We start from the raw sequence: 14882 nt of genomic DNA on the forward strand, positions 1-14882 counted from the left end.
AGAGGGAAAATCAAAGTTAACAACAACAAAACACCTTATGAACTATGGAAGGGTAGACCAACAATAGTCAAATACATCAAATCTTTTGGGAGAAAGTTCTACATAAAGAGAGATGTTGAGGATTTTGGATGATTTTATTCTATAGAAAATAAAGGTATTATCTTGGTTATTAATTAAGAAGAAGGACTTAGAGATGTTACAATAAAGCATTGCACAAAATTGTAGAGAGTACAAATGTTAAAGTGGAGGAGGTAAGGCCTCAAAAGGAGAAGTGACAAACAAATGAACATCCAAATGAGATGAACTACAAGGAAGAAGAAGAATAAGAAGAATCAGAACATCAAGGTACAAAGACACTATCTAGATTCATCTCGAAGAATCATTTAGAAAATATAATTATTGGTGATAAATATATGGGAGTGTAGACTAGATGAAGATTAACATGTGGATTAGAACATGCACATTTCTCCTTTCTATCTAAAATTGAGCCTAAGAATTTCATAGAAGATAGCAAAGAAAACCATTGGATTGATGCTATGGAATAAAAACTAAATCAAATTGAGAAGAATGAGACATGGGAACTTGTTCCAAGACCAAAAGATAAAAATGTGATTGGCACCAAGTAGGTTTTCAAAAACAAGTTGAATGAACATGGTCAAGTAATAAGAAATAAAGCAAGGTTAGTTTGCAAAGGCTATGCTCAAGTTGAAGGTATTTATTTTGAAGAAATCTTTACCTTGGTTGTAATACTAGAGGCTATCATAATGTTTTTGGCATTTATGTGTTTCAATAACTTCAAATTCTATCAAATATATGTCAATCTGGCCTTTCTCAATGGAAATATAGATTAAGAAGTGTACATTGAACAACCAAAAGGGATCTTATTATTATAAAAGAAGCATGATGTTCACAATTTGAAGAAATGACTTTATGGGCTAAAGCAAGCTCCCAAAGTCTAGTATTCAATTCTTGACAAAAATATACAACAACAAGGATTCAAAAGAGGAATTACTGACAATGATTTCTGCATCAAGACAAAAGGAAAAAGTAAATTGATTGTCATGGTTTGTGTACATGATATCATTTTTGGAGGAAGTATAAAAAAAATGTGCGAATAATTTGCAATGAAAATAAAAAGAAAAATTGAGATGCTTATGTTTGGTGAATGATGATTATTTCTTTGTTTACAATTTTTTCAATCCAACAAAGGCATATTCATTTCACAAACAAAGTATATCAAATAGATTTTGAAGAAATTTAGAGTGGAAGATTGTGCATCGGTCAACACACCCATGGTCAAAGGTTATAAATTGAAGAAAGATGATGAATTGCAAGAAGGAAATCAAACAATGTATAGGTCAATGATTGGCAACCTACTATATGTGACAACAATAAGGCCCAACAATATGCAAGTAATAGGATTGGTTGCATGGTTTCAAGCTACACCAAAAGAAACTCATATGCGAGCAGTGAAAAGAATTTCAAATATTTATAGGGCACCTTGGAATTTAGTTTGTGATATTCAAGTGGTGAATATTTTAATCTAATAACATATACAAATGTGGATTGGATAGGAAATGTATAGGAAAGGTACAAGTGGATAAGCACTCTTTCTGGGAAATATTGTAGTGTCTTATTTGAGAAAGAAATTGTCTTCAATTTCTCTATACATAGTAGAGGCCAATATACATCCACAACATCATGTTGCACACAAGTTCTTTAGATGAAGAAAACATTGAGAGATATTAAGGTGCAATATGATCATCCAATCTCAATACTTTGTGACAATAAAAGTGTAATAAGTATTTAAAAAAACATTTATTTGTAATCGGAAAAAAAAAAAAAAAAACATATTCCAATCAATTATTACTTCTTAATAGAACACGTAGAAAAACAAAATTTCAAGTTGGGATGTATTTCCACTAAATACGAGATTGCATATATTTTCACAAAACCTCTTCCCATAGATACATTTGAATATCTCAGATAATGATTGGGAGTAATTTCCATCTCATCAATAAGTGCTTAAGGAGAAGCAAGCATTTAGGTGGAGCATCCCTTTGCCATTGGTGTCAAAGGGGGAGAGTTGCTGACAAGGGGAGTATTGCATCAGGGCAAGAAAAAATCCTTATATTCTTAGTGGATTATATGTTTCATTACAAGATTTCCATCTATGAGAAAGAGGAGATTGTTGAGTAATTTGTTGTCATTGATGTCAAAGCACTTATATATGTGTATGGAAATGTCTTTTATCGTGAAAAAGGAGTCAAAAATTGAAATGGTCTTTTCAAACCCATGGTTTGGGAAGCCCATGTTCTTTTCCAATGGAATTTGGAAAAATGAGAAAATGGGGGAATTAATTATTTAATTAATGAATTGATGTCATTTTTGTTGCGAACTAAGTTGATACTAAGAGGTATGGTGGGGCTAAATTAGTATCAAGCACCTTTTAGCAATTTAAAGAATCAAAGAACATAACCATACACTAGTTAGAATATATATAAATTGAACATAGGATATACACGAAAACCATTACAGGGAGAAAACAAAAAATATTCTTTTGATTTTAATGTAAATTCAAGAACAAACTTAAATTTACATTAGATTTTGTAGGCACCAACCTACAACAGGGAAAAACCTCATTTTAGTTTGAATCGCCCTCTTGTTGGAGGCACCAACCCCCACTAATTTGTAGGAACCAACATGTTGGACACACCAATAATACTAATCTTTACAGGAACCAACTTGAAGGAGACTCCAATCTTATAACACCCATGCATTAATTATGATCTTTATAAAAAAAATGGTGTAACTGAGCATCTCAGTGCAAGATTGCAAGAAGAAACTATGTTTTCATATAATAAAAATAATTATTGGTGAAATTTGTTCGTATTTCAATCATGGTGTCAAGTTTTGTGAATACTTTGTTTAATATAATTATGTTTCTACACTGTAATTAATGTCAAAGTTAAAATAGGCATATATTCATGTTTTAAATAAATTAATGATGGATTAATGTTTTAATTAAAAATAATAATTTATTAAATTTTAAGCTTGTAATTAATAATTAATTTCAAATTATAAGATTAATATAAAATACTTAATTGATTATTAAAAAAAATTTGAGGAGAAGGGACATAGGCCAAAGTCTAAGGGGGTTGGTTATGGCACAAACTGTCAGATCGATATCATTCAAAATCTAATGCTTAACCTCGTGGCTGGTCTGAGGGGCCACCCTAATTAGTTTGTTCATTAATGCAATGGCAGTGTTGTTTCGGAATGGGTTCCCTTATCATAAATTGAAGGGGTAACTTGCAAAGGAAGTAAACATGAGGATGGGTGTGAGTGTCTCTTAGCCATACTCAAGGCACAACAAAACAACCATAAATACAATGAAAAATAGGAACATGTTGTTCGATTTTGGTTTTGCAAAGAAATCCTTGGGAAATAACCAATGCTAGTAATCATTAACGGAGAGTATTTACTTGTTGTTAGACTATTCCCACTTAATTTAAAGTCTTTGCTATTTTTTCTAAGCTAGAATGTGGTGTGTAGTTAATTGTGTGTACTGGTTGCTTGTTGGGACTGATAACCCACTACTGCTTGTTGTAGCTAATAAACCATCAACATTTTTATTTGGCTAAAAAACCACCTACATAGTGATTCATTGGTGCTTGTTGGGACTAATAAAACATGGGTTCTTTCTTTCGCTAAAAGACTATTGGCATTGTTGGCATTGATGTCCACCATAAATGTAATGTAGTGAGCATGAAGCACACATATGGAGGTAATATTTTTGTAGCACAAACGTTGGATATATGACACTAGATGTTATTGATGATAGTTCCTTTGCAATCTAGACTGGGCTTTGGGACTCATATGTCTCAACATCTAGGCTACTAACACTAGGCTATAAATTGAGGATCTAGAGATGGACTATCAATTATGGAATGATCATTTAAGTTGGCTAATGTTTTCATCTCCGCATACTAATCATTATCTATGTTGATTGATGTTGTACACCATCCACTAATTATGCAAACCGTTTGTTGCAAGGCAAAGCAAATATGGGTGGCCATTGAAAACCAAATTACCCCATTTGGCACCCTAAAAGCTATGGTCTCCACTTATGGAAATCTCCCTTGGTTTCACATTGGTTTCTTGGTTTTGAGTCATATTACTTACCATAGACTTTACAATAGTAAATTCCCATGGTAATTTTGTGTCAGTTTTGATTTGGGCAATGTCCAAAAGCCTTTAAATACCAATGCAAATTAACAATTGGCATTGCTCGAGGATGCGGATCATGATCTACAATTTTTTGGATCGGTTCATATGAAGCGGTCGAATCAAGAGTCAGGTTTATGCAATGTGATCGAAGTGTGAACAAGTTCGATCTGTGTGAGAAAGGAGTAATAATTCATCTATAGATCACTTTTGTCTCAGTGGTAGACGTATGGATTTTTCACTTGACCTACTGCATTAATAATGTTACTTCTGACCTGGTGCATTCTAATGCAATCTAATCTTTTCCTTTGATCCATTGCTATGTGCAAGCTGGTGATCTGGTACTATGGTGATCTACGAAATAAATGTAGATGTAGGTTGTTTTTTCATTTGAATAATAATTGAAAACAACATCGTAAATGAAGGTCCAAATGAGTAAAAGCTCGATCCAGAGTCACCAATCTACCTGTGTCATGTTTGCACAGGATATGGGGGGCTGTAGTGTAATCGATTTTGCATACTTATAAAATTGTAGAGATTTATTTTTATTTTTATAATAATTGTTCAGCACTTTGTTCATAGACCTGATACATACGCGTAGATCTCTACACGAAATAACCTTGGTGATGAAACTCAAGTTGTGCCTTATTTTGTTCTAGAAATTCTATGGTAAACATGAATAAATGGAGCAGCTCTGCAACCTAATACACGTGCGAAGACCCTACTGATAATGAGCCTTGAGTTGTATTAAGCCTTATTTTTAATATTTCTACAGGGTTAAAACTTTTATAAGTTGGGATTATATCATAATCAAGTTTTTAGGTGCAGGATCATGGTATATAACTTGTAGTGTTCCAAAGATTGCCACTTTTTTATGAAATTGCTTAATGTGTTGAATGGAAGAAGTTTTCTAGAACAAAAAGTTTTATTGAATTGTTGCCTAAACCACTTGAGGGTTCATCAATGCAATTAGTACGGAGAGGTTAAGCTTATAAAGGTATTTGAATATGTAAAGATACTACTTGAAACATAATTGGTGACTACACGTGGTTATGGGAAACACCATAAATAAATAAATAAAAATGGGCATTTTTTGCATCCATAATTTTCAGGCGCATGGTGGTTTTTCCATGGTTTTGTAGATCCAGTAAAAGGAACTATGTTTATATTCTAATGTTAGGTTAATGGACTATGGGTTTATGAATGTTATGATATATATATAATATATTGTGACATTGTAAAATCAATCTAATTTTCTAGGTTTTGGGTTGAGGAGAAAAATCTTTGTGTATATTTTATGTGATTGCCATTGTATATTTTCTATTAGTTTTAAGAATATGTTTGCAAGTATTATTTGTAGAGGGTTAAAACCTATATTTAGTATCATAGTAGTTTTGGCTTCAAGGGGATTCCTTTGTGGCTAAGGGGCTTTTGGTCAAGCTTGTGGTAGACTCGGTTACAGTGAGAGATCTGCAAGATTAATTCTTGTGGTGAAAGAGTATGGTGAACAATGCAAATATAGAGATTGAGAAATACAACAAACAAAGCTTTGAATTGTGGAAGCTCAAGATGGAGGATTTTTTTGGTGGATAAATATCACTGAATCGATGTGGATCCAAGTACTAAACCAATAGAAATGTCAACAAAAGACTGGGCCAATTTGGATCATAAGGAAAAGAGAATAATACGGTTATGTGTCTCAGGTTCAGTCACTTACTGAATGTCATAGGATAAGCTACAATGTAAGATTTATGGGAGAAATTAGGTAATTTGTATTAATCTAAGTCCCTAGTAAATAAATTATTTCTATGAAAGAAGTTGTATAACCCGAGGATGAAGGAAGGAGACTCAGTGATAAAGCATCTTAATGCCTTCTATACTATGGTAAGTAAGTTATTATCTATTGATATTAAGATTTCAAATGAAGATAAGTGCATCATTTTGTTGTCTTATCTATCATACTCATGGTATAATGTGGTTTTCACCATAGGTAGTGGCATAAGAAATTTAAAATTTGATGATAAAGTTTCATCCTTATTGTCAGAGGATATGAGATGGAAAAGCATGGAGGGTAAAAATGGAGATGTATTACCTGTAAGAGGATGCTCCTAGAGCATAAATAAAATAACTTCTCAATTGGGAGACCTAAATTTAGAGGGAGATATAAATCTCCAAAAAAATTTATAAAGGCATTTGTAAATGCAGAAAATAAGGGAACTACAAGAAATATTGTAGATCTAAAACCTTTGAGAAAAGAAAGGGATCTGATGATGCTCCATCTATAGAGAAAAAAACCAAATCAAATGGAGGTAGGGATGTGTACATGGCTTCCTCAAGTACACATGTATATCATGAAGCATGGTTGATAGACTCAGGGGCATCCTTTAATATAACACCCCATAGGGAGTGGTTTTGTAAGTACAAGATATATGATGGTGGTGATGTCTTCCTAGGTGATGCCAAGAAAACCATAATCATTGGATGAGAAAAATTATAGTTGAAGTTGATATGTGTAAGGATTAGAACACTCCATGGTGTCCTACAAAATTCTAGGATTGGTCGGAAATATAATTTATGTAAGCAAGATGGATGATACAAGTGTAAAAATAGTGTTTGAGAAAGATACCTACAATATGGTTTGAAGAGCATTGGTATTAATGCGGGGATTTCGAATTGAAACTCTATACAAGTTGTTGGGAAATATTATTATTGATGTGTGACACAATTTTATTGTTCCTGAAAGTGGAGCATAAAATCTTGTGGTCTCTAGAGAAAATATAATTTTGTGGCACCAAATACTGGGACATATTAGAGAGAAGGTCTTAAAATACTACATGGTAATGGTATGGTATAATATATGTCTAATTTCTCTCTGTACTTTGATTCCTAAAAAATTGTGTATATGGGAAGCATAATTGAGTGAGGTTATCCTCTGGTGCCAAGAGAAAAGAGGGAATATTATAGCTAGTGCATAGTGATGTGTTTGGACATGTGTCAATTCCATCAATGGGTAAATTTGTGTAAGACATCTCATTTATAGATGACTTAGCGATGAATACATGGATATATTTTCTCAAGAAGAAATATGAACCTTTAATAGGTTTAAATAATTTAAAGCTTTGGTTGAAAGTCAGACATAGAAGAAGATTAAAGAGTTGAGGACAATTATAGTGGAAATTTATGTGGGAAAGAATTCGAAGAGTTCTGTAAGAAGTGTGGTATAACATGGTAGAAGATTGCTCCATACACACCTCAAAAAACTGGATTTTTAGAAAGGATGAATAAGACGCTAATGTAAAAAGTAAGGGGCATGCTCAATGGTATTGGGTTAAGACATATATTATGGCTAGAGGCAATGAATATTGCATGTTACCTAGTTAATAGATCAACTTATTCAACATTGGAGGATAAGAATCCACACGAGGTATGGACTAATAAGAAACCTTGTCTCCCACATATTAGTGTATTGGTTGCGATGTGTATGTACATGTTTCAAAGGGGAAAAGAACCAAGTTGGATAGTAAATTTGAAAGGTGCATCTTTATTGTGTATAAAGATGGTTTAAAGGGTTACAAGCTTTGGAACTATTGATGGGATTATTTGACCTCATCAACATTGGAGGAAAACCACATGGTCAGGGCCCTAATTAAACCCTTTTCCATTTGGAATAGTGGCTCTAACTAGAATTATGGTACAAATAACCCTTTAATAGAAACATTGTAGAAGTGGGGTGAATGATGATGATAAGTGATCATAAGTAATATATTCTAACGAATTAATTATAAATTATTGTAAACTATTATACTACCCGGGTAAGATGAAACTGTATGTGCTAGAAAGATGTCGTAATAAACACAATAATATAGAATCTTGTGGGATTATGATATTAATTCAATCAAAAGAAGTTAATTTAATTAAATAATTAATTAAATTAATTAAACTAAAACATCACATATGACAAGTATGTCATTATTCACTGTATGACTTAAATTTCATTCAAACATGTCAAAAGTGAATCTCATGAAAGACTAATTGTAATGCATATATATGAACAATATAAATAAACAATTCCTTTAAAAGCAATGAAATCGAAACAATGGATAATAGTGCCCAAGAGACTGAGAATATGATCATCCTAGAACTACTCGTGGTTCAGTTTTATATTAAGAATAACTTAAAAAAAAAGGGTGCAATTTAAGTCCCTTCTTCTCAAAATTCAGAACCCATACCTGTCTCTCAGAGAGGGAAATTTATAGCCAAAATAAAATTATGATCAAAACAAATATCTCCATTAATTTCTGAATAGAAATAAACAATAAAAGGCTAATTAGGAAATTGTTGTAACAGTCTTAAGCCTAGGATGAAGATTGACCAATGGTGAGTTACTGCAACCTATATACATCCAACAATCTAGCGTTCTTGGGAGGATACTTAGGATTAATCCTTATCTGGCTGCTAAAAATAGCAGTCTTCAATAGTGAGAGAATTTACGTGGTAACATTTAACAAGAACCTGAGTACCAACCATTCGCTATGAGACTTCACAAGAAACTGCCAATGATGTTAAGGGTCAATCATGGATAATTGCTCAATTCTTTCCACCATTGTTCTACTATGCTCCAACCAATTTTTCAATAATGTCTTGGCATCTGGAAGTGAATCCTCCGAGTAGTTAGAAACTAGATTTTCTTGTAAGAAAGTATCATTGACCGATTCAATGTTAGTATTGGAAATATCTCGAACATCATTCACTCAAGCTTCAACTTGTTTCATTATAATCTCCCATTGTTGAAAAATAATTAACTTTTGAGCCTCATCAATTTTAGGGATATTTGCTCATATTCCTTTTGTACTCTCTCTCCAACTCAAGAAATCAGTAATTTCTCATTCACTTCATTAAAATAATTCATCATTTCAGACTGTTGATCAATAAGGGAATTGCTTGCTTTACATTGGTCATGAATTAACACTAGCTTATTGCAAAAGATATTTTGTTGATTCCTGAGCAAAGAATTCAATTCTTTGGATTCTCGTTTAAACTCTATCAACTAAGGAATGAAATGAAATTATTTTAACTTTCTCTACGTCTCTTCATTTTGATTATCTTTTATCTTTGTCTCCTTATCGTGTTGTAATTTCAATGCATCAAACCGTTTTCGTAACTCTGTTAATTCATTCTTCCACTATTTAGTAATCTTATTCTTTTCTTAATTGATTGTTTATTCCATTAATGTGACCTTTTCTTCCTTCTCCTTTAGAATTCCTTGGACGTCTACTTCTTTATCTATTGTAGCTGAAGCATAAGCTCTTGTTAATTGAGTCAAAATTTCTAATTCTTCTATTGGTGCAGTGGAAGAACCTTTCCACAAAACTTCGAAGGAAGAACTATTTCTAGGTATCAATGCCTGAGTTTGATCAAGTTTTATCTTATTTACTCCCTTTTTGACTACAAAATTATGCTGAGGACTATAAAAGATATCCAAAGGAGGAATTTTTGTCACATTGAGAGTGATCTCGGAAGAAGGGAAAGATGAAATAATTTTGATATCTTTTTGCTCATGAATAGAAGATTTATAAATAACTTCTCCTGAATTTTTATCATGTTCGATACCCTTGGGAGTATATTGAGCGTCGTCTTGATGTGAAGAAGTTGTAATTTGGGTGACTATGGTTTGACCCTTGGTATTTGGATTAAGAGTCACATGAAACTCATTCGATACCTCATTTAATTTAGGATTAAAAATCAATTCTTCCTCCTGGGATGTAGAAGAAACTATGTTGAATTCTTGCTGGCCTTGAGGAGGAATCACTAACAGTGAGAAAGTACCAGGCTGAATAGTGGACATGGATAACTTTTTAAGAGGTAGTTGTAGAAAATCTAATAGAAGAGTGGATATCATGGAAGTTTTGTACTAAGTAAATTGAGTTTTTCTTCCACTATTAATTGTTTATTCACCCATTGTAGCATTGTTTCATAGGAGGAAGACTGTACAAACATGTCATCCAACTTATCTTCCTCGTGAATGAACTATCTAATTCCCTAGGAAGCAGTAATTATTTTTACAACTGAGCTTAAATCACACTACCTGTTAGGAATAGTGGGAAATTTGAGGGATTGAATAGCTAGGATTTCTTTTTGAGCATGAAGGTAGTTAGCCAATTAAAATATGCTGAATCTCATAGGAAAGGTAGGTCATGCTCTCTTGTTTGGTTCCTTCAACTTTTTAGTAATACCATAGCCCACAGTTTGATATGCTACCTCCCTACAAACTAACTTATCTGGGATAAAAAGAGGCAAAACATGAGTGTGAGAAAGGCTACCTTGAACTCTGATCTAAGTGAATAATTCTTCTCCAAACCAATTTCCAACCTTTCTAAGTTCATTCATAGCTTCTTGTGACATCCTGGGTGGTTGAGATTCAAAAACGACATCATATATTGGAATTATTACTCTATGGAAAATTTGGTAGAAGTGATCAAAGTCTTTGGTTTCCCATAGGATGTCATGATAAATGTGAATAGGTTTTGGGTCCTGAAAGGTCCATTTCCAACCCATGGCAGGAAAATCCATATAAAAACACATGGCATCCATAACATAAGAAAACATATAGAAATAAGGCAACTTATCTTCAGAAATACTTCTAGCATGCCAGAAAATTAAAATATTGGTGTCCAAGTTATTAGAAAGAATGATAGCCCAATCAAATATAAAACCATCGGAAGCATAATCAATTAAAGGCACCCAGTCCTCTAGTAACTTTGACATGTTAGGTAGTGCATATAATTGACTCAACATGGTCACGACTTGGGAAAAAGGGGAAGTGAGGGAATCGAGTGAATACTTATCAGTTTCCTCAGCTTTATGCTTGTTTGGATCTTTTCTCCATTCCTAGATTGGTACTGATAGGTGACCATGCTCCTTTATAAAGGCCTCTACATATTCCTTATTATATATACATTGAGGGTTCGACAAGTGATACATGCTTTGGAGATCCTTATTGGTGAAAAAACCAATCGCTGTTCCCCTTTTGGTTTGAATGCATCTCTCGAAAATATCCAAATTCTCAACTACCCATTGGTCCATGTCTGTCTAAGGAAATAACCATGGTCTTTCCCCAATTCTGTGAAGAAATGAGTTGGCTACATCTCTTGGAATGGCTTGCGAGACAAGAGTTTTATCTTCCTCCATCACTGTTCTAATGGTAACCTTGGGCTCTTCTTCTTCAAAATGTCGATAAATTTATTCCCAAGAAGAAATCCTAGCATCTCTACTACATACTGTATCTGAAAAAAATCCTACTCTTGGATTTTTGTCATCGACATCTTCAACAAATGGGTCTATGGATTACTACCATGGAGTCTTTTTCTTGGCTTTACTCCCTTTCTTCATTTATTCTATGTATCTGGGATTCAAGAACATATGAAAGATACAAACACAATGATCAATATGAAAATTATTTTATAGAAGCTCACAACGGCGTAACTAGAAACACAATGTAAAACATTTTAAAAAAATCAATTGAGAAAACAAAAGTTTAATTAATGTGAGACTTTTATTCATTCGAGTTCGATTATTACAACCGAAAGTCATTTAAATAAGGAAATGATGAACCATGTGAAGATCTCCATGTCAGTCATCGAAAGGGAAATATTAGAGGACAATTTGAAATAAACTTACGATATGTGATTGATTTGAGATGCAGAAGTCTGAGATGTGTGAGTTTCGAGATATAAATGTTCTGATATAAGAATTCCGAGATAGATAAGTCTCGAGATAGATAGGTTCGGAGATAGAAGTCTCGATATAGGAGTATCTCTTGAAAGGGGTCATTCCTTTAAGTCTTTTTAAATAAAAGTTACAATATGCAAAATCCCGATAAACAAGGACTTGATATACTATATCAGAATCCCACGAATAAAACTCGGAAGAGGAAAATATCGTAACATTCTATTAAAAAGTTCCAATAAGTCTATTTCAAGATTATTAACCTTGATTTAGAATAATGATTTGTTTCTTTAGTTTTATTCTTAAAATATTTCAAGAATTTTTAAAATTTAATTTTCCTTTTGTCATATTACTTTGAAAAATTAAGATGATTCAAAAAAACTAAAGGGTCCCCATTATTATTATGACTTAAAAGAAAAATGGGGGGTTGTTGTTTACTACAAAAATTGGCGATGCACTTGGTGAAATAATTATCTTTGAATAAATCAATGAAATTCAAATGAAAAAGGAATAAATATGAAAAGGTCAGAATGTTAAAGTTCATATTTTCTATAAAAGTCTCTCTAATTTTTTTTTTTTCTTTATTATTTTTTTTTTTAATCATTTGCAAACCTCACCAACTATTTACATGAAATACCAATTTATTTCTAACAACCAGTTATTAATGTCAGTTGTATTGAAAACACAAACCCTATTTTCGGTTATAACATAAATATAGACTCTGATGTCATAGGTAGTGCCATGTCTGCTAGCAGGCATCCACAACCTCGACAGGGTTACCTTTTAACCAAGGAAATACCAGTATCCCATCCACTAATAAATATTTTAGAGGAATTTAGTTCATAATTTTTTTTGTTTTCTTTTCCTCGAAAGCCATTGTCTTGGCTTAGTGACAAGATATTGATAATTCCATTCACAAGTATTATAATAGTGAACAAGTTGGCTCGTGATGAGACACCATATCTTACAATTGTTGGCTGTAAGCCATTACCCTAGATTTCGTAATGTCACTACCATTAATACCCATGATCATGGTAGGATTGCCCTTGATGATACCCGCTATCTTTCAAGTTTTATATTTTTGAATTACACTCTAAAAATATTTAATTAGTGGATGGGGAGGAAAATCCACTTCTTAAGAGATGAAGATGATAGATAGAGTCATAGGAAGCTAAAACATTTTTATAGTCTTTGTCTTTTTTAAGTAGCTACTTAAAGTTATCGCTTGTTATGATACACAATTGTCCTTTTATAGATTCTAAGTTCTGAGTAGTTCACATAATAATAAGGACAAAATACCTAATTTAACATCAAAGATTCTAATTTAAGAAATTATGAAAAATAGCAAAATGATATCATATTATTAATAATTTTACTTTTAAAAATGAATTTCATAAAAGTGATTTGAGAATATATTGATACAAAATACCCAAGTACGAGACAAAAAGAGTAGCAATCAACTAGAATGATAAAATAAATAAAAGGAAAACCAATTTATACATATGATTATTTACATATTAACAAAAGATAGCATGAATTGCAAGATTTGTTTTTAGGTTAAGCCCATTTACAAGAAGAGACTCTCTCTTTCCCTAAAGGTCTTGGAGAACGAAATTAGATGGGCCAAATTTTTCCACAATTTGAAATGGTCCTAACCAGAGTTTTTGAAATTTTGTTTTCTTCAACTGCTTCATCCCATTTCAGTACAGGATCACCAACTTCAAAAAAATTATTTTTGGTTGAACTTGTATCGAACCATGATTTAATAAGATTTTGATGTTTAACATAAATTTGTTTTGCTGTATCCCTCCCTTCTTCTAATTTCAATAACTGTGATAATCTTATTTGAAGGGAAGAGCACGATTGTTCTTCGATAGATTGAACTAGGGTTAATGAAGGAGAAGCAACATTAGGGGGAAAAACAACATCTCTTCCATAAAATAGATAATAAGGGGAGTCCTTAAGGAATCTTTATGAGTTATTCTATCTTCCCACAGAGCAAAGATCAAAGCATTATGCCAGTTTTTCTAATTTTGATCTATGGTTCGCCTTATAATTCTTAAGATATTTCTATTTGTAGATTTCGCTAGTCCATTCCCTTGGGGATAATAATTTGAAGAATATTTAATATCAAATCCTCTTTTTAACACAAATTCAGTTATTAAGTTGCCATAAAATAGGATGCATTATCAAACATAAGAGCACTTGGAGGGCCAAACCTAGTAATAATATGTTGATCAATAAATTCAATTACAACTTCAGAGTTGACCACTTTTAAAGGCACCGCCTCCACCCATTTAGTAAAATAATCGGTAGTTGTGAGAATGCATTTATGCTACTTAGATGAGTGAGGAACAATCTCATCTATAATTTCTAATGCCCATTTTTCAAATGGTTGTTCGATATTCACCAATTGCAATGGTAAGGCTTCCTTGTTTTCTTTCCTTGAAGTAGTTTGACAATTTTTTCATTTCCTAACATATGCATGCACATCCTTGATTAAGGTTGGTCAGTAATATCTAACATATAGGATTTTGTGAGCAGTAGTATCTCCACCATAGTGTCCACCAATTGGTCCATCATACATTTCTTGCAAAAAAAAATCAGCTTTAGATTTTTCAAGACATCTAAGTAGGACATACTCATAATATTTTCTAAATAAAATACCATTCAGAAGTCAATATTGGTTCAATTTTAGTCTCAATGCTATTTTATTTTTAGAATCAAGTTCAACTGGTGCATAGCCATTCTTTAAATAGAATACAGGATCAGCATATTGGGATTCAGTGTTTACAAGGCATACCTATGAAACTTTTGTATTTGCACCTGTATCATCTTCAAATGAATTCTCGGATGCACCAACTACCAATTTACAAAAACCATTTCCTCTAAAAATTTTAGCAGGTTTAATTTCATGGTTGTATTCTTGT

This window comes from Pinus tabuliformis, chromosome 2_2 (assembly GCF_031772625.1).
Source record: "Pinus tabuliformis cultivar Carrire ecotype Pingquan chromosome 2_2, CPIR1, whole genome shotgun sequence".
Lineage (NCBI taxonomy): Eukaryota > Viridiplantae > Streptophyta > Pinopsida > Pinales > Pinaceae > Pinus > Pinus tabuliformis.